Source organism: Alexandromys fortis, unplaced genomic scaffold, assembly GCF_014885135.2.
Source record: "Alexandromys fortis isolate MF-2015 unplaced genomic scaffold, M_Fortis_MF-2015_v1.1 scaffold_43, whole genome shotgun sequence".
Lineage (NCBI taxonomy): Eukaryota > Metazoa > Chordata > Mammalia > Rodentia > Cricetidae > Alexandromys > Alexandromys fortis.
Genome location: NW_026067928.1, coordinates 3784586 through 3805772, shown reverse-complemented (window position 1 = coordinate 3805772; position 21187 = coordinate 3784586). Strand labels below are relative to the sequence as shown.

Genomic DNA, 21187 nt, shown 5'->3' with positions numbered 1-21187 from the left:
ATGGGAAGACCTTGAATTTGAAAAAGATTATTTTTGAAACAGTCTCATGGAGCCAAAGTTGGCCTTGAACTCTGAGCTCACCGTTTAGGCAGATGATCTGATGGTGTTGCCTCCACCTTCCGAGTGCAGGTCTGGGTCTGTGCTCCATGTTGTATTGCATTGGTGATAGAACCCAGGACTTGGCACAGGCTAGGCAAGCACCTCATCAAATGATCCACATTCCAAGCCCAACCTTAAAATTTAATGGGGAATTTTCTTCCTTTCTTTGTAAAAATATATTTATTTGTTTATTTTATGTGTAGGGGCGTTTTGCCTGCATGTATATCTGTGTAGCATGTATGTGCAGTGCCTGCAGAATCCAGAAGAAGGCATCAGATCGTAAAGAACTAGAATTACAGAGGGTTGCGAGCTGCCATATGGGTGCTGGGGATTGAGCCAGGGTCCTATGGGGGAAACATCAGTGCTCTTAGCCTCTGAACCATCTCTCCAATCCCTAAAGGGGAGTTCTCTAAAGCCTAAGGTAGCTAAATAGCCATTAATACAGTCGTAGTGGGAGAGCTCATCACTGACCAGAACTGAGTCTGGTAGCTAGTCTACTTGTCTCTTTGATATAATGAGGACTTATAATGTTATCTATTAGACTAATATAGAGTAATAAAGTACAGTCCTTTTAAAAGGAAGGGGAATCATCCTGAAAACAAAATCATCCTGAAAAAGGAAGGGGAGATTGATAGTCTTAGTTCGTTTTTCCATTATAGTTTATCAGAAAGTGTTTAATATTTCCTCGTGTCCTAGCCAGCTTTGACTGTCAATATGACATACCTTAGGGCCAGTCACCTGAGGATGGAGTCACAGTGGAGGAGTTGCTCTGACCTGTGGTAGTGTCTGTAGGGAATTGTTTTGATTGTTGGTTGATCTAGAAGAACCTAGCCCACCGTGGGTGCCACCATTCCCTGGGCAGATGGCTGTAGACTGTATAAGAAAGCTACCTAAGCATGAGCCTGTGAACACCTTTCCACTACGGTTTTTGCATCATGTTTTGGTTTGGGTGTCTATGTTGACTTCCCTCAGTGATGGACTGTGGCCTGGAAGCATAGGCCATATAAACCCTCTCCTCTCCTAGGCTGTGTTTTGGTAAGAATGTTTTTTTTTTTTTTTTTTTCAAATCATAGCAACAGAGAGAAAATTAGGACAATCAGTATCCTAAATATTTCCTGGGTTCCAAGACATAATGTCAATTACTGGGTTGAGTCTAAATTATTAAAGAACTTCACATACTTCTTCCATATGAAGAAGATGATTTCTGCCATGTCAGTTCTACACTTTAAGATCTGCCTATGTTCATGATTTTCTCCATCTCCAAACCTCCGGTTACTAGTCCCTACCACCCTCTTGCATTTTCTCTTTCAGTGATGCCAACTCTAAAACGGTCATGCTAGTTCAGATGCCATGGCCTCTCAGAAGTTGTCAGTGTTGGGGAAGGATGGGGAAGTATGGGGTAGATCTGGGAGGCATTAGGGGGAGGATTTTCTCATGCTAGGGCACGGAGAGACTTTTACATATAAAAACGCATCCTGTCTATTCCTGTTGCAAGGAGTTCAAGTAGGTTTATGCAAATTACTATTCCTCCTTAGGGACTCCAAGAGGCACTCAGGAAGGCATGTGCACTCCGGAGGCTTTTTAAGCTGGAGCATTTGAGTGCTTTATGTATACTGGTATAGTTTGCCTAAACATCTCAGAATCATGAACTAGCCAGTGGTAAACCTCTTCCTTTTAAGCCACTGATCTTCACGGGGTAGTTTTCTTCTGTGTCATTTTTGTTTAAACATTTTTTTTATATCCTTTGTAGGTTCTTGTCCTATTTGGCTTTCCTTTCTTTAACAATAATAGTTCTATTGTGCTCTTAATTCGTTTCTTTCTTTAAACATCCACCTAACCGTCGCCCCAAGGTCTGTGAGTATGTTCCCACCCTAGACTTTTGTTTGCTTAATCCTGGAAAAGGAAAACTCCTTTCCTTCTTTTGAAGCTGGATGCTGTGCTTGCAGAAGGGCCTGGTCAATCACAGGAGACAGAAGTTAGTCTTATAACCTTAAATGTTCTCTGCCCTTTCGCCAGAAATAGCAAACCAGATTCTCATCTTAGGCAAAAACATCGACACAGTCAGAGTTGCTCAGAAGACCTGTATTTGGTCCTTCTTGTGGAGGGAAAATCAGCTCCCAGTGTGGGGTCCTTAGGGTGGAAGGTTAGGCAGCGCCAAGGGCTCTGCAGGGATTCAGGATGTATGGTGCCAGACAAATGGAGAAAGTTGAGTTTTCCCTTTAGTGGCATACTGTTTAAATTAATAAGTAAAAATGTTTCCTACATACTGATAATACAGCTTAATTTCTTTAATATTCAGTTTTTAGCTCACTTACACATTTGGCCAAGCTGGAAATAATTTGACTTTGGAAAGGCAGCCCAATCTCTGAACATGTGGATGTACGTGTGTTAGAACATGTGTCAAGATGTTCTTGTCTATGTGAATTTGTTTGTGAAGGCACAGTTTAGCCATGTTTAATGAAACATGTTGCCTTCTCAGCCTTCACCATTTGCAAGCTTTCAGGTATGTCTAGACACTTAATTTTCAGACTGACTCACTAAGGGCGCTGGGAATGAGGCACTGCGGTCTATCCAGTTGAATTTTAATAATGAAGAGGACTCCCTTTCTGATGATCTCTGGCAGGAGCGGAGCAGAGGAACTGGTTACTGGGGAGGGATGCAGGGAACCCTTTCATGTCCTCATTCCCACGTTGTACCATTACCATCGCTCATCTCCCGACTCCTTTTCATCTTGCAAAAGTGAAACTCTGCAACTGTTTAACCAGGAACTCCTTATTCCCTCTAGCTCCTGTCAATCACTTTTCTACTTTCGGTTGCTATGAATGTTACCATTCTATAATGTTCCACTAGCAAAAGTACATGATATTTTATGCTTGGTTAAATTGCAATAGAAAGTACCTTGTGAGACACTTCAATATATTTCTTTAAATTATTATTATTCATAATAATCATACATGTTCATAGCTGTGTGAGTTTATGTGTACCACATACAGAGAGCCTTACAGAAACTAGAAGAGGCATTAGTTTCCCCAGAAATGAAGTTCCACCCAGTTGTGAGCTGCCCTCTGGGTGCTGGGAAACAAACTTGGGTCGTCTGCAAGAAGAACAAGTATTCTTAACTGCTGGGGCGTGTCCCCAGCACTAAAAATTTTTCTTTGTAAAACCTTTACAGAGGATGTTTTCCTCGCCTTTCCCCTCTGTCATCGAAGGGAGTTTAGCTTTGCCTGATAGCTAAATGATGCTTTAAAGGACAAAACTATGACATAGGTTTTGGTTTTTACTTATACGTAGAGTATGGTATACTTGATGATTTCAGGGACTTTACTTCCAGTGAAGGTAAATAAGGTGCTTTTTGTGAAGGAAAAATGATTAGTGGGAAACCATCGATGTCGGGGTACCCTTATGCTTTCCAGACTGTAAGTGTTTTAATTGAACCGAGGAACGCAGAGCTATTTGGCATCATTAATCTTTGCTTTGGAATCATCAGAATGTTTTCCACACAATAATAGAGAATAAAAGTACATCATTAATTACAGCCGAGAGACTCGCACCTGTGGGTATATGTGTGTTTCCATAGTAAAACGGTGAGGAGGATTTAACGTAGTGATCCTTACAAAAGGAATGATGTAATTAAATCTGTATTAAACTCACTATGATTTACAGTCATATCTTCTTTGGTTTAAAGCAATGCTTCATCAAGTTTCCTGAAACTGTGACCCAGCCAACATCTTCTGTCTCCAGATGCAAAGATGTTGTAGCAATGTGGTTGTGTCTTTTGGGTTGATGGTTGCTAGGAAAACAGTAAAGTCATTTGTGAAAGGCTAGATCCCGTCTTTCACTCTGTCTCGTTTCAACTCTAAACAGATCAGGCTTTAAAGTAAGACCTGACACTTTGAAACAGTTAGATGAAAATATAAGGAATCATGCCAAGATTTCTCAGAATAGGGCCTTAGTAGCCCAGAACATAGTAGCAAAGATTGAAAAACAGGATTGCATCAGATTTAAAGAAACAAAACCCTTATAACAAAAGACAGTCAAGAGACAACCTAGACAATGGGAGGACTCTATCCAATAGAGGGTTAGTATGCTGTATACATAGAGATCTCAAAAAGTAAACACTAGGGGCCTAGAGAGATGGCTCAACAGCTAAGCACACTCACTGCTCTTACAGAGATCTTGGGCTCAGATCCCAATACCCAAATGTGGGCTCACAACTTTCTGTAACTTCAGTTCCAGGGGATCCAATGATTTTTTCTGTCCTCTCCTAGTGCTGCACAAACTTATTTACATAAAAGCAAAGCAATCATATACATTAAAAATAGACACCAAATGAACCAACAGTCCAATGAATTAATGATCAAATTAACATTAGATGCTTATCAAATGCAAAAACACAAATGGTCAATAAATACATGAAAACAATAGATACATTAACTATTAGGAACTGCAAATAAATGATACACTGAGAGCGTGTCTCTTGTCAGTGAAAATGGTTACCAAGAAAGAAAAAAATAAACTGCAAATGTTGGCAAGGATGTGAGGAAAGGGGATGCATAGTTTTGATAGGGGTATAAATTAGTATAGCCACTGTGGATATCAGTATGGATTTTCAGGAAACAATTAACTACCATATAATTCATCTATCTATCTATCTATCTATCTATCTATCTATCTATCTATCTATCACTTCTGAGTATACACCTTAAGGAATCAGCATATTTAAAGAAAAAACTCCAAACCTGTGTATATTGGATCATTATTCAGAATAGCCAAGATATGGACTCAACCTAGGTGCCTGTTAGTGGATGAATATAAAACACATGGCAGGTATACACCAAGTTGTTATGTAATAAAGAATAAAATTGTCATTGCAGAAAAGTTAATGGAATGAGAGCTCACTACATTCCCTGAGGAAAGCTGGCCTCAGAGAGACGCGGGCAGCTTGTCTTCTCTTGTATGTGCAATTTAGTGGGCAAAGATCTGAAAATAAAAGGGAGATCATCAGGGGATATGGAAAGGGAACAGGTGGGGAAAGTAGAAGGGTGCCACCAATGTGTTAAAGTAGGGTGGATATAATCACAGGATGTTATTTTTATACGTGGACACTTTGTGCAATGATGTGCTAATAAAAACAAGAAAACTCCCATGATTTCAGGTAGTTCCTCATAAGAAGCACTCACTACGTTGCTTTTCAGGGCGTCAGACCTCCTGGGCTTCTCTGTAACTATTATTTTTCTCCAAGACTCCCACCCCAAACAACCCAAAACAAACAAAATTATAATGCTGAGGTAGGCATTATACTCATGTAATCCCAGTGCTTGGGAGCAGGAGGATGAGAAATTGAAGGCTAGCCTCAGCTCAATGAAGAGTTCAAGACCATACTGAGCTACATTGCCTCAAAAATAAGGAAAGGAGTCATCCGAAATCCCACAGTGTTGATGGGAAGGTTACAAAATAATTTGTTGTTTCTTTAGTCTAAAGGTCAGGGGAAAGAGATGAGGCAGCCAGGCTTTATTTCTGAGTTTAATAATTGGCGAAAGACAAACAGGCACTTTGTGTAAGAGAAAAATACACAGGAAATGTTAAGCAGTTTAGTACTGTAAGCAAAAGTGGGTGACTAACTGAGTTTTTGAGATTCTTAGAGAAATTAATCTCCGGAAATTCATTCCTTTTGTTGTTATTTTTTTTAAATCACCAGACAATAATCATGTGGTTTCTTGCACATTGCTTTGATTTGTTTTTCATCCTGAACTGGCGATGTCCATCTTGATAGCTATTTTGAGTAACTTACCAAGGCATGCTCACCTCAAAGGAGGTGGTAGGAACTGGTATCAGAACTTCTTTCTATCTCTTGGGCCCCATCGGTATCTAGTGCTTCACATTCCAGGATGACTTGGCTGAATCACATATCAACCTCTGCTTACCAACTGTGGCATCATTAATGACAGCATTTTAATGCACATTTGCATACTTTCCAAATTTTTGTATGTAGATTAGTGGTGTTTAAAAGTGGCAGAAGCCGAAGTTCTCTCGGTATGGAATGTACTCTTGACATTAGAAGAATTAAACATGAGGAATTTTAAACTGATTCATATAACTGTTTTGTGGAATACATCTATCCCATGTTTGACTGTGTCTCCTCCAAAACTCTGGTGTTGAAGTAGTGTTGATGCTGTTGGGAAACAGAGCCATGAAGTGATGGTTAGGTTTTCAGGACTGTCTCTCAATGGGGTGGAATTGTGGACCCCCACAGAGGCCTCTCTCCTTGCTCTGCTCGCTTGGTCCTCTATTGCCTCACCCCCTGAAGACACAGCACGTCTCTCTTCAGAGGACGCAGCCACGGGGGTTGGGGGCAGCATCTTGCAAGCAGAGAACATAGTCTACTGAATCTGCCAGTGCCTTGGCCATGGACTTGCAGCGTCTTGCAGAAAGCTATTACCTTTCTGTTTATTATAAATTGCTCAGAATCAGGTAGTTTGTTATAGCAGCTTAGCTAGGAATACAACTGTGAAAACACTTGCTGTTCTCATTGGTTTTTGTCAACTGGAGATAGACTAGAGTCATCAAAGAAGAGGAGACCTCGGTTGAAGAATTACTTCTATCAGACAGGTCAATTAGCATGTCTGTGGGACGTTCTGTGGATTAAGAACTGATGGGGGGCTGGTGTATTGTGGGCAGGTGTCCCTGGGCTGTAAGCAAGCCGAATTAGTCATGGAAAGTGAGGCCGTGAGCAATAACCCCCACAGTCTCTCCTTCAGTCCTTGCCTTCAGTTTTCTGCCTTGAGTTCCTCTCTTGACTCATAGTGAAGATGGATATAACCTATACCCACGTGAATCCCTTCTTCCCCAAGTGGCTTCTAATCAATGTTTTAGTACAACAGAGAAGCAAAGTAGAACACTTGAGTTTTAAATACAACAGATCGGTAAAACTTTATAATATACAGTGAATAGATTAAGAGATCACTCACCTAGTCCAAACCCATAATCTTGTCATTTTTTTTTGTATAGTCACAGAATTGGGCAACAGCATAATTAATTTTAAAGCATTCAGAAACTTTCCTTTAAAATGTTTATGTGGTATTCAGGTGCATCTGGCCTGTTTTCAGTTTGGGGCTACAAAGAGAAGAGTTTCAAAGTATGGGCAATTATAACAAAATCTTTCAATTAGTGTCAGAGCTGGGTTTGCCAGCCTTTCATCACAGCGCGATTATTTCTCAGACCTTTCGAGACGGTTTCTGCCGCTGGGCTGGACAGGTTTCCTGTCAGGAGTGCCTGTGTGGACACGCGTCTTTTTGCGTGCTGTTGGATTTCTTCTTCTGCTTGGAGTTCTCGGGAAGGAGACCCGGGTACTGTCTGAGTTTTACACAGTGTGGTGAGAAGATCAGTGTGCAAGCGGCCCTCAAATACAGGTTAAATTTATGCCTTGTATTATCGGATTAAATATTCGCAATAGATAATGAGCAGAAAATGGTAACGTGAAGTTTGCTTGGCTAATTCATTCAGAGCTAGCACGGGAGCTGAATTTGTTACTGCTGGGGTACAGGGTGTAACTCGGTAGAGTGTCTTGCATTCCTGAAACTCTGGGTTTAGTCCTCAGCACTACATACAGGAATGGTGGTTGTGGTGAATGCTTATAATCCTGCCATTCTGGAGCTGGAGGAGGGTAGATCAGAAATTGTGACTTGATCTGTCAAGAAAAGTGATTGATTAAACCAAAAGCCAACTTAAGAAATGGGGAATGAGTCCAGATTAAACCACCGGCCACTACCACTTTAAGTCTCTTGCTGCCCAATTTATCTTTCTGTCCTTGGTACGTAAGCTAAGTGTTTATCCCATAAGGCCCCATCCTTCTTGTCTCCCTATATCATTTATTACGTGCTTATTGGGTTTTGTCCCAACACTGTTTTATAGCCTACTAATATCAATGTAGTTTGGAATCCTTCTTACATTTGCGTTGGCAAAAGATGCCCGGTAAATATTTGTCGAATCAAATGGCGTTGCAGCTGAGTCCTCTTGGCATCCTGTTGGGCCACACGAGAGATCCCCTGTAGAAATGCTGCCTTTTGGTATCCAGCAGCATTCCTAGAATCCTGTGTCAGTTCCTCACTTCTTTGTCTCTTTCCTCTTTCATTTTCAAGGAGGTGCCACACGTCACCAGGCTTTAGCCCTCAGGGTCATAACTCAAAGGCCCACTTGAAATCCATCAACTCCAAAATTGTGAATACTCGTAGGGTCAAGTTGGATGATAAAGGAACAATCCCAAAAGGAATCCAGTGGATCATGAGTCAGTGAAGGTAGTCTGGAAGCAGCTAGCATTTTTGTTTGGCACGGAAACATTTGGTAGAGGCTGGACCGAGGATCGGGGGGAGTTCAGCTCTCACTGGGTGACAGCTGCTTTCTGCGCATCTCTGAGGTTGCTTCCATCTTTTAGGGATGCCATGGGAAATTCTAGCATGCGATGGCCCAGCGTTCGTGCGCGCTTCTTCTTTAAAGAATGGGAAATTAGCAAAGGATGGGGATTCTTTTCCATGGCTACTTTAGCTTTTCTAGGCCCTCAGCACACAGGAAGCATCATCTTCATAGGAGTGACAGGTCGTCCTGCTGGGTTATGTATGTCTCTGTAGTGAACTTATTGGAGTTAAAGGGAGAGAGAGAGATGGAAAGATTGCAAGGTTTTGTTTTGTTCTGTTCTGTTTTGTTTTGTTTCTAAACTAGGTGTTACTGTTCTTTGAGTGCTAACTGGCATGGCCAGCATGAGTGGATGTATATATGTGGAACAGAATTAGCTGGGATTGCCACCCTAGGATTGGGGGACAGTATTTCCAGCGGCCGTGCGTAGCAATGGGGGTTCTCCAGCTATTTTTCTGTCTTAGATTTGCATTGCTTTGGAAGCCTTGGAGTTGGTTATTCTTTTACACAGATACTTCGCTCTGTGGGCCTGTGTGCATGTGTTTGTTTGGGAAGCTTTTAAGTAGCCCAAGGGGACATCCCTGTGGCTTCCATTAGAACTCTACTTCTTAAGTCCCCTATCCCCAACTCAGCCGCCTGGCCAGCTGAAATCAAGACTCCACAGAGCCTAGTGGCTGTTGTCAGAGCATTTCCTTAAGCAGGAGGTAGCAGGATTTGGAACTTCCCATGTCTCAAACAAATCAGAGACTTAGGGAAGTGCAAAGGTCAGCATTGCTGCCCTGCAGTCCAACCCCTCCCCCAAGCATTGGCAACAGACTCTGAAATGATTCTTTTTAATATTCTTAATCCTTTGAAAATTTTATACAGTATGTTTTAATCATAACCGTCCCTGCCACCCAAATCTTCCCAGAACCCTCCACATCCCTACCCACATAACTTCCTGTTCTCCTTTTTCTTCTTTAATTCCATCAAGTTCAGCTTGTGTTGCCCAAGTACTCTAGGGTGTGAGACCTGCATTGGGGTGTGGTCTACCAGACCACGGGTCACACTCTTGAAGAAAACAGAGGTGGGAATCTGTGCCCTTCTCACTCCCTCCATGCTGGAATCTTGGTCTGGTTAGAGCTCTTGCAGGCCTTGTCCAGGCTGTCACAGGTGCTGGGAGTTCACAGTGTAGCTCTCTCTTTGTGCCCTGAAAACCTCGTCCATTGTAGTATTCTCCTCCCTCAGGCACATAATCTTCCCACCCCTTTTTCCACCATAGTTTCTGAGCTTTATCAATAGGGGTGTGTTATTGACACCCCATATAAGCTGGGTGCTCCCCAGTATCTATGCTCTGAATGTTGACCATCTATGGGTCTCAGCTAATTGCTAACTGCTTCAAAAAGAAGTTTCTCTGATGAGGATGGAGATATGCATTAGTTTAAGGGTTAACCGCTAATTCGTTAGGAATCATGTTAATGCTATGTCCATTTAACAGAATTTAGCACTGGCTCTCCCCGAGGGACCATGACCTGTCTAGCCATAGGCACTTGGACCTGGTGATTGCTGGGCATGGGTTCAATCTTATGGACCGGGCCTTAACAGTCAAAAAGCAGTTACTCCCATGACATTTGTGCCTTTATTGCAACTGTGGGTGTAGCTTGTTAGGACCATTGTTATTGGAGCTCACTGCATTTGTAACCAGATAAGAATAACGATTCCTTTTCTCCTCTGGGACATAAGTAGCACCTTCCAGCTGTGAGAGCTAGCCAGTGGGGATGAAGCTTTCAGGGCACTGCCAGCTCGGTAAAAGAATCTTATATTTAAAAGGTACCAGCTCTTCACCTATTGTTTACATCCCCTAAACACACACACACACACATGCATATTCACATGCACAAAAACCAAACAAAAACAAAAAACTCCAAATGGAAATAATGAATTATATTATATGGGTCATAACACCTACTTATAGATAATCTTGAACAGTGTTAAGATGAGGCAATATGAAATCAGCTAATTTAAGAAAATTAAATTAAGGGATATTGTAATAATTGTGTTACTTCCTTTTCTCTCTTTATATGTTATTTCTGATGAATGTCAATTTCTTGTATTTATAGTCTTTGATATAATTTTTAATAAATTTTATAAAGATGTTACGTTACAAATATTAAAGATTTAGGGACTTGCAGAAATCCATTTGTGCCTCTTTCATGATCCTCATATTTTCATTAATTTTTCTTTTTAATTTCATTTAATTAGCATGTATTATCTATGTACAAGCACGCTAAAAGATTTCAGCCAGATGTAGCAACGGCTTCTGTGGACACTTCCCTAATTGATATGTTCACCCTATTCCTTTACCGTTGTGACCAATCAAGGCTGTTGGTACCCCTCCTCCCTGCCCCCAAACAAGGCATGATGGCCAGGCACTCTTCTGAGAATCAGGGGCTGATGAATGCACGGTCTTCAACTGGACATATGTGTTAGCCCATCTCCACCTCTCCAAGGCCCAGGAAGCATCTTAGAGGAGAGGTCAGTAGGAATTTCAGACCTAGAGGATGGGGAAGAACATTAGTAAAGGCTGCCATCCAGCTGACACCACTGTTGCAGCCACGAATACACAGGCGTGGGTGCATGTATGAGATTGGTCCCTCTGAGTTTCCCTGGTGGATGAAAGGGTGTTTACTGAGCTAAGGACTGTTGATGGTGCTGGAGGAGGCATCATCCTCTCTAAAGGTGTAACCACGGGGGGGGGGGGGCAAAGTGGGAAGAAGAAGGGGCTCAGGGGGAAAAGAGGATGAAACTGGAGGTTAATGAGGGGGTTTGCATATGATCACAATGCATTCTATATATGTATGAAACTTTCAGAAGTATAGAAAAAGATGTGTGCTTGGCTCGTTGGTAAAGGGGGTTATAATCTGGGATAAAGGTGGCAGAGCTCCCCTGTCATTGGTTTTGTTTCAGGGCAAACACATTTCCATTTAGGCATCTTCTGTGGAGAAAAGTTGATGGGGTCCGGGAGGGTTCATCATGAAGCCCAAACCCTAGTCCTGCCCTCTGTCTTCTGTGCTAAATTCCTATGGAAGATAATCCGACTCTTCCTGGAGGAACGGACATTTAAGAGATGCTGCTGATTTGTGACATGGTGCTTTATGCTTTCCTCTCAATATGTAGAGAATCGCTCAGTCTTTCCCCATCAGCATCAATTTAAAACAGTAACAATCACCATACAGGGCTGCACCATGGACAGTCACAGAGTCTTGTCTCTTGGACCGCTGCGATGGGGCTGGGATCTCAGTTTCTTTTAACTATTTGTTGTCAGTTCCATTTTATCTCATCATTCATCCACTTATTAAAACTTAATGAACTCTAACAAAGTTTAGCCTTACAGATTACAGCCTGAGGCTGTTGCTGACAACATTCCCCACTAGCCATGTAAAATAATGATTAATTCCCTTTTTAAAATTTATATTTTGCTCAGGTATAGTGAAATGCTCCCGGGGTAAGGGCAGGTTGTAACTAGGAGTCCACAATTATTTGGCATGGTTTAGACTCATGAACCTTGTGTTATTTTTATATAGGGGTGTCCAGCTTGAGAGAATTAGTAACTATAATCTTTATCACAGTATGATATGATGGCTAACATTATCATCAGCATCATAGTTCCATAAGGGTTATGGTGTATGCTTTATTTTCTGTTCTATTTGCTGTTGCCTATATTTCATGTGTGTGTATATGTGCATGGTAAGAATACATTAAATTGATAGCTTGCATGAGTTGCTTCTTGTGACTGTTGAACTCCTGCTGTTTCCTTGTTGTTGATTTATATTCACTTATTTACGTGTGAGTATAGTGTGTGTGTAGAGTATCTGCATATGGTAAATATATGTGTCATTTGGGTACAAGTCCATATATGGCATATGGGTGGAGGCCTGAGGACGCTTGCAGAAGGCCTGCTCTATCATTTTCTGCCTTATCCTTTTGAGATAGGGTGTCTCACTGAAATGGGAGCTGGACCGGCAGCCATCAGGTCCCAGCCAACCTCCTTGTTTCCCACAGCCCTGGGGTTAATAGCAGATGTGGCCATAGGCAGCTTTTAATGTGGATGCTGGGATCCACGCGCACACTTGCAAAAAAAAATGCTCTTACCCACTGAGCCATTGCTTCAGCCTCTCCTTTGGCTTATTAATAACCTTGCCACCTGTGAGTCTATAAACTAGAGCTAGCGTCCTTTACTCATTGATGAAGGAAATGTTACAGACTTGCTATAAATCCTGGGGTAGCGGGCTGCCTAATCACCCCACACCCCTGCAGGAACAAGGCTCCCCAATAGGAAGGAGTAGCATCACACCTTGAGCATCTCTCTGGGATCCAGGATCTCCCTCAGTTACTCCTTCAGTTAGTCTTTCTTCCTTCCCTTCGCCAGGCACTGTCTCCCTCCCTTCTCGCCCTGAGGAGGGCCAGTTCTTCAGGTCTCAGGCTGTTGCTTACAGCATTGCTTCTGATCTACCGCCTGGGCTTCCTCCAGATGAAAATGTCTGAATCTCTGTCAGCTTGCTGTCTGTTAGTTGTGAAACAGGATTTTGCTGTGTAGTCCAGGCAGATTCTTGTTATAGACTTGAAAGAGCCCTCTTTTACTCTGTTCCTTCAACTAGGAAAGGCCCCTCCTCTCTGCTTTCTCCTCAGCTGAAGGAGAGCTCCTTAAAGAGCTTCTCTCTGCTTGCTGGCCCTCCCCTCGCTCTCAACCCCAGCACCTGAGTGCTCACACCTGTTGCTAGCTCACACTTGGCCCATGGTTTCCCAAACTGCTGCCTGCTGTGTTTTCATGATGTCACACTTGACCTTGCTTTTCATTTGACTAATTTACTACTAAGTCTCAGTTTCCTTCTCTTTGTCATGTACACTTTTCCTCGCTGCTGCTTCCTCTCTCCTTCCATCTTTCCTGCCCACATTCTCTCTTCTCCTCCCATCCACTGTCCTATAAGATCTTTGCGGCTCAGTTTTTTTTTTTTTTTTTTTAATTTAAGATCAGAGCCCCAGTGTGGCCAGGTCCTCTTGTGACAGGCCCTTTTCTTGGCTGCAGATGGCAGAAGGAAATTGAAGGAATTCTTGGGGGGCCTGTCAATCTCTGCCTTTCCCTGTGTCTCTCACTCACTCTGTGTCTCTCTCATATTTGGGGTTCATGGAGGACCTTGCCTGTTCTCTACGACTAACCTACAGACCTACCTTTAGGATCCCCTTCATAAAGGGCGCAATCCTGTACTACACAGTCACATTGCAATGCCTCACCTGCCATCCCTTTGGAGGGGAAGGCCCCTTAGAAATTTGGTGGAGAACACACATTCATCTAGGGTATATGAGCAGAAAGATCAAAACCATGACTATCAATGCCTTAGGCATACTGTAGAAAATTAGGAAAAGGGCCACTACAAATAGACATCAGGTGACTTAAGTTACCATGGCAATGTCTGTTTGACTCTTTCCCTAGAAGCTCTTTTCTGAGATCCCTTGCTTCTTTTCCATCTATTACACACCAGTGTGTGCTGAGGGAGTGAGTTCTCCTTTCTTGCCTCTAAAACTGGTGTTTCCCAGTCTCCCTCCCCATCCCTTGCCCTTTGCTTTGCTTCTGTGAGCAGGCTCATTTTTGCCTTCAGGCTCCAATTCCATTTTAAATAGTCACCTTCATTCTCCTTGGGGCTTGGATGTTGATAGTCAACTGATAGTTACATATTTCCCTATGGATATAATGTATAACATTTCAAACTCATAGTCCCAACTACATTCTTTATCTTTATTTCCTAAGTATATAAAATCTCCAGACTTGGTGATTGTGTTTGTCATTTTTATCCCATATCTTTTATCTCTTCTCTACCACTAAATCCTGTTGATTTTACATTTCTTAATGTTGTTCTTGTTTTCTACTTTTTTCAGACTCACATGGGCTCTCTCTAGGTTTCCTCTAAAATCTTGCTACTGTCATGGCACCCCACCAAATCCAGAGAAAAGCATGTTCTTCTCCATGGTTGGCACTGCCTCTTATTTACAGTACTGATTGACTGTACTTGGACATGAACAAATTAACTTGCTATTCTTTCTATCTATAGTCCTGGGCGTAATGTCTTGGGCAGAGTGGATGGCTCATCCCTGGGCAGGTGGTTCTGAGTTGTGTAAGAGACCAAATTAAGCAAGTCAGTAAGCAGAATTCCTCTGTGGTCTATGCTTCAGTTTCTATCTCCATGTTCCAGCCTTGAGCTTCTTCCCTTGTTTTCTTAAATGATAGACAATACTCCACGAGATGAGATGAACCCCTTCCTTTCCAAGTTGCCTTTGGTCAATGCTTGTCATAGTAACATAAAAGCAAATTGAATCTAGTGTTTATCATTCTTCACTAACATCAATCTCCTCTGAATTGTACCTTGGTTCATTTCTTGAAAATGAAGTAAAGGCGAAGCTATTTGTAATTGCTTTAGTTTTTATTGTTCTACAAATATCCACACCCTGTTCAAAACAGGAGAAATACTGTTATAGGAGGCTCATCTTCGAGCAATTTCTCAGCCGTGATCTTTTTTTCCCATAGATGCTCTGCTACTTTTCATATTCTTATCTCTCAGGTTTTAGTAATCCTATCATTACAATATGGTATTACCTAATAAACAGATTTAAGAGAAAAACTACTTTAATTATGGTAAGCCTCCACTGATGGGAGCAACGGTTTTTAGTCTGCCCCAAAGAGCCACCTCCTTGGAAGCCTTCTAAGCACATTGGCCAGCATGATTTAAGAAGGGACTGGAGATCACTGCTTCATCTAGACAGCTGACTAAGTGGATGTTGCCTCTAGCATATTTGTTAGACCGATAGTAAAAGATGCTGTTCTAGTTAGAGTTTTTGTTGCTGTAAAGATCAAGAAAATCATTATTCTACTTTAAACACATACTCTTTTATTTTGCAAAAAAATATTACTTTATTTTTTTTGGCCTTTATTTAATGAAGCAGCATTTTTTTTCTAATTGACTTTGGAGCACTTCGCATGGTTGCTCAAATTATTTCTTGGCAAGCCTGATTATTAGTTTGTAGTTGGCCCATTAAACTTAGAAGTTTTCCTTGTGGTTTTTGATTGAAGGGCTCTCTTTCCCTTTTATTAATGTTGTTGAGGAGACAGGATCTAATTTAGCCCTGTCAAGTAGCTTTGTAACCAAAGATGGCCTTGAACTCATATCCCTCCTGTTTCTACCTGTCAATTATACTACCACCTTAGATTCACACTGCAGTTTGTGGTCACCTACTTGCTGACCTTGCTTGCTCTGTCCCCTAAACTTCTGCCCAGAGACTGCTCTTTTTGATCCTCATCTTGGGCAATGAATAAGCTCTTTAAAATGGACTTCAAAGTACCTGTGGTATATTTGCCTAGAGCTTTTAACTTTGAGAAATAATGCCTCATTTTCAAGAGACCTTTACAGCAGTCTTCCACGGCCAGAGAGATTAGTACCTTCCAAGACAAAAGGCCTCTTATCCAGTGAGTATCTGTCAGTTATCTTTACCCAAGAAACACAAGATGTGCATATTCAGCCTAGTACACCTCACTACACTTCGTGTTTACATATCTTCATTAAGACAAGGAGAACATTACCCAGAGGATCTTAAAATGATGCCTCATGGTTTGGCTACAGAAAAGACCTTTCCGTATAATGCATATATGAGCCGGTAATGTTCATACTTAACGATAAGGTAGAATTATTTATTGTTAAGTAAAAGTAGACTAATCCCATAGTACATGCAGCTTAAAGAAGAAAGCACAAGTCCACAGTACTGACTAGATGGTTAGGTAGACTCCAGAAATTTACTCTGTACAGTTGGCAACTGCAGCCATTGGGTGTTGCTTCTTCTTCTTCTTTTTTAAATTTACATTTTAGACTTCTCTGCAGGACGCAGACCTTACTGACCATACACATAATCTGTTAATGCTCTTCCCTGCTCCTGTAGGGCTAGATTCTAGCTTCTTTCTAGGTCTCCCTGAATGGATCTACGTCTAAGATACCTGAACCCTCAGAGAGTCTTACCACTGATGCTTGTAGAGCCCCATTACAATCCCAGTTTCTATGTCAATAGAAGTCATCCAGCACTCCTGGATTGTCAGCTCCCGTGTAGGGGGAAACAGTTCTTCAGGTCATGCTCTGTAGCCAGCATCCCAAACGCTGTTGCTCATTCATATCCTGTACCATATGGGTGCAGAAACTGGGATTTCATCCTAGGATAAGGACACAGATCTAACCATGGGTTCTGTTTCTATCCCTTACCCACCCTGCAGTGTGAAAAGAATACAATACCAACACCACCTTATCCTCAGCATGAACTAAGAACGAGAAGTCTTCGTGCACTTGGATCCCTATCAAGAGTCCATACTTCTCATTGGTTTCATACTCCTCATGTCTGTGGGAAGTCATAGATGTAAATAAGTCCAGGTAAATTACCTGAAATATGCGATAATGCTCCTGTGGTTTTATGCATGATTTGGTTACATTTGTATTTATTACTTTACAAACATATGTTAAGCTTCTTTATAGGTGTACAATAGAAATATGTCAATAGAAATATACGTATAAATGACAAACGTATTTATGGATGGACAAATCAGATACAGAATAATAAAGAACATATTTGTGAGTTGTGGATGTATCCAACAGGAGGGTATGCATACAGTTGTATACCTATGATTCCACCACTAGCAGAATATTGGGTGTTGTATATTATGTGGGAGTGGGTTGGGAAATTGCATGTATATGGAGCAGACACTAATGTAATATTGGAAGTGTCTGAGACAAGTTTTATGGGTAGTTCTGTATAAGTGTGTTAGAGTGGAAATCAGATATAGAATAACATATATGGATGTGTGCATCTGAATTGGAATAGCAGGGAAAGGGCAAGGTAAATAAAGCTTAGTGTTAATTTGATATGTAATTTTTTTTTTATCTATGTGGCTTTGTAATTTGTTAGGAACCACTCAACTATTGTAAGTTTTATTAGTAAAAGGTGAAATTTTTAAGTCTGCTGGGGCTCTTTTATAGTTCTAAAATTTGATGCTTGTTGAAGTTACCATCACTGATTGCTCAGTTTATTCTGTCATGGTGTGAATGGATTTATTTTAATATTATTTTATAGTTGACTTTCAATGCTCACATTGACTCCAACACTTTTTTAGCTTCTGGAATTAGGTATGATAACTTAAATTTCATGAGCTTTCTTCCAAAACTATAGCCAACCTCTTCTCAGTTATTTTCATCAGTATGCTGATTACTGTTCTCTTTGCTATGACCAAGTGCGTTACAAGAAGCAACGTATGGAAAGAAGGGCATTTTGGTTTATATTTTAAAAAGGAACATAGCCCATCATAGTAGGAAAACATGAAGGCAGGGGTATATGATGCTTGGTCACATGGGATTCAAAGTCAGGAAGCAATGAAAAATGACTACCAGTGCTGTTTGCCTTTTCCTTTCATTCTGAAAAGCCACCCCATTGAAGGGAGTCACCTACTTTCAGGGAGGGGTCTTCCTTGCTCAGTCTGGAAACTCATAGACACACCCAGAGACTATTTTTCCAGGGTGATTCTAAATCTAGTATAATTGATAATGAAAACGAAGCATCCCAATAGACTAGGATAACAAAATCGCAGAGTTCCTACCACGCTAGCATGTTCCATGCAGTTGGGTTTTCCAGCACCAGCAGAAAATGACGGGTGTGATGGACTGTGTCTGTATCCCTAAGATGGCAGGAAGCAAGACAGCAGGCACAGAGAGAGCTCCAGAGCTTGAAGGACAACAATGTAGCCAGTTGGCAAGCTCCAGTCTCAGTGAGAGAGCCTTTTCCAAATAATAAGATGGAAAGGGATAGAGGAAAAGACTGACCTCTGGCTCACACACATACTATGATGGCAGCAGTCACAGAGCTAAAGCTATGCAGCTGTACAGTGCTTCACTAAAGGAAGGACTCAGTTAAATTCATTGTCTCTTTGTCTGTGTGTCTTGTCTGTGACACACTTGTATGTGCAAGTGTGAGAATATCAGAGGTGGACCTTGGGTATAAATACTTAGAAGCCATCTGTCATAGTTAGGGTATGCTATTGCTGTGAAGAGACACCACGACCGTAACAATTCTTATAAAGATAATATTTAATTGAGGTGGCTCACTTATATTTCAAACGTTTAGTCCTTCATCATCATGCCAGGGAGCATGGCGGCATGCAGGCAGACGTGGTACTGGCTATATCTTGGCTTACAGGCCACAGGAAGTCGATTGATGGCCACACTGAGGAAAGCTTGAGCAAAAGAGGCCTCAAAGCCTGACCCCACATTGACACACTTCTTCCATCAAAGCCACACCTCCTAATAAATAGTGCCACTCCCTATGGGGGCCATTCTCCTTCAGACCATCACAGCATCCCAGTTGTTTCTTGAGACCGGGTCTCTCACTGGTCTGTGCCTCTGAGTAGTCTGTGCCGACTGGCTGGTCAGCCTCTCCCCACCTCCCAGGGTTGGAAATCATGCCTGGAATTTTGACATGAGTTCTGGCCATTGAGCTCAGGTTCTCAGGCTTGGGCAGCTTGCACTTCACAGACCGAACCATATCTTTTCAGGTCCTAGGTGAAGTTCTGAAAGGCCATTTTTGGTACCCACTTTATCCCTGTGGACAGTACATCCACCGTTCTCACGGCACATGAGATATTCAGCACATGCTTGCGTAATGAATACATCGTGGTCGGACATTTTAAAATGCCCTGTCGTCTAGATGTTTTCGCAGTTAACGGCAAAGTTCCGTGATGTCTTGATTGGCATAGGCGGGGTAAGATGGCTTCTCATCACGGTGGCTCTAAGGGGCCGTCACTGCTTAGATGCTCAGGATCCAAGGATAGCGGAGAAGAATGGGGATGTGCTGTGAAGACAATAATGGTGACTTTCTTCCACGCTTAGGGACGGCGATTGTACCCTTTCAGAGCGGCCATCCTTAGCCAGTGAACCACATTCTTTCATTAGCTCCATCTCCCCAGAGTCATATGGAAGTCTTCTCTCCGCATATAAATCTCGTGTCCATAGGGCACTGATGCAGTTAATCTAAATGCTCTCTTTGACTCAAAATGCGGTGCGGACACGGCACTGAGTTATTAGTCTGGAACATAATAAGAAAGGCTTGCTTTTTGGTAGAATATTCTCTTACTAATATGTGGTGTGTTTTAAAAGGAAGCAGAAAACGCTAATATTCTAAAGGCTAAGATAAGACTCGGCTCTTTGATTGCGGAGTGTGCTGTTTTCATTACATGAATGCTGTATGCCAATTCCCCTTTCAGTTTTACAGTTTACCTGAGCTGGGATAGTGAAAAGGGATCCTCTAAAGCCCTCTGCCATCTTACTCTGATCGGATCTTTGTACTTTGTGTTGACATCTTCACTTGTGGTACCAGAGAACGCATGAGAAATAAGACATTAAAAATTGTGGCTGATTATCAAGCATCGCTAGTATTTTTAATGTAGGTATCTGGCCCTCTAATAAACGAAATGTTGATGTGTTATGTAAGGTTAACTTACCCGGTGGTTTCGTTGTCCTTGAAGTTTCACCTCAGAAATTATAATACACTCTGGATGCTCAGTGTTGCCTTCCAGTGACCTCCTTTTAGCTTGAGCCCTTTAAAGGTATTTGGAGAGATTTGCGTGGCGTTTGTGCTGAACTGAACCTCAGAAAGGAAGTGTCTTTCAGAGTCAAAATGAAACCAAGTATTCATATTAGGGGGTAATATGGGAAGAGACAAACAACCAAAAAGAAAACCTTCACCTCAGGAGCAGGCAGCATTTGCCTTCTGCCAACTGGCCCGTGTGTGAGAACCAGTGAAGTCACCAAGCCGGAGCTATTTTAATCCTGACACGGCGGGCGCAGAGGCAGCTGGCGGTGCTGCACAGGGAAGCAGGGAGAAATGTGGAGAGGCAGAAAATGTCCCTGCTGACTGACACCATCCCTGCTTCACACCTAGTGACCTTTGGCACTTCTAATGGTTCAGGTAGGGATGGATGGTGGTGTGGGCTGGCTCTACACCCAACCCTTAGGGGAGACCTCCAGCTTCTTCTCCAAAGAGTAACCAGCCCTGTCCAACACGACAGGATACATGGGTTACAAACTTGGTGATGGTGAGCAGCTGAAGACAAGATGCTGTTGTTATTATTATCTGAGACAGGGTCTCACGTGTCCTAGGCTGCCCTGAACTTGCTATGTAGCTGAGGATGCCCTTTAATATCTAAGTCTCCTGTTTCTGCCTCCCCCACCAAGTGTAAGAATTACAACCATGTACCATCATGCTTGGTTGGGTGATCAAACCCAGATCTTTGTCCAGGCTAGACAAGTACATTTCCAGTGAACCACATCCCTAGACATATAATATTGTGAGGTTTTCCTTTGCTTTGTCTTACTGTTTCTTAACTACACAAGGTCAGGAGTACAAGTTTGCTGACCCAACTCTACAGGAGATCATGAGAAAATAAAGAAGAATTATATATGCACACATACATCAATACGTATGTAATATATATATATATATATATATTCAAACCAAATTGAGTACTATGATGAACAATGAAATAACCCAAAAGTAGCAAGAAATATTGGAAAATTGTATTTTTAAATCCTTATAAAAAATCTCTTTTAATGGACAGCCTTGTCTG

At 41.9% G+C, this 21187-nt stretch overlaps 1 protein-coding gene across 3 annotated transcripts in view; it reads left to right on the top strand.

The window, feature by feature from the left end:
- The window catches only part of Klf12 (KLF transcription factor 12), a 370757-nt gene that overhangs the window by 44427 nt on the left and 305143 nt on the right, over window positions 1–21187 (top strand). For 2 of the 3 annotated variants that reach the window (XM_050144658.1, XM_050144659.1), the window contains exon 2: window positions 16796–16949. The exons of the other annotated variant lie outside the window; for it this stretch is intronic. The gene's annotated coding sequence lies outside the window, so the exon portion shown is untranslated. The remainder of the gene's footprint in view (window positions 1–16795; window positions 16950–21187) is intronic. 3 annotated transcript variants of the gene reach the window in all.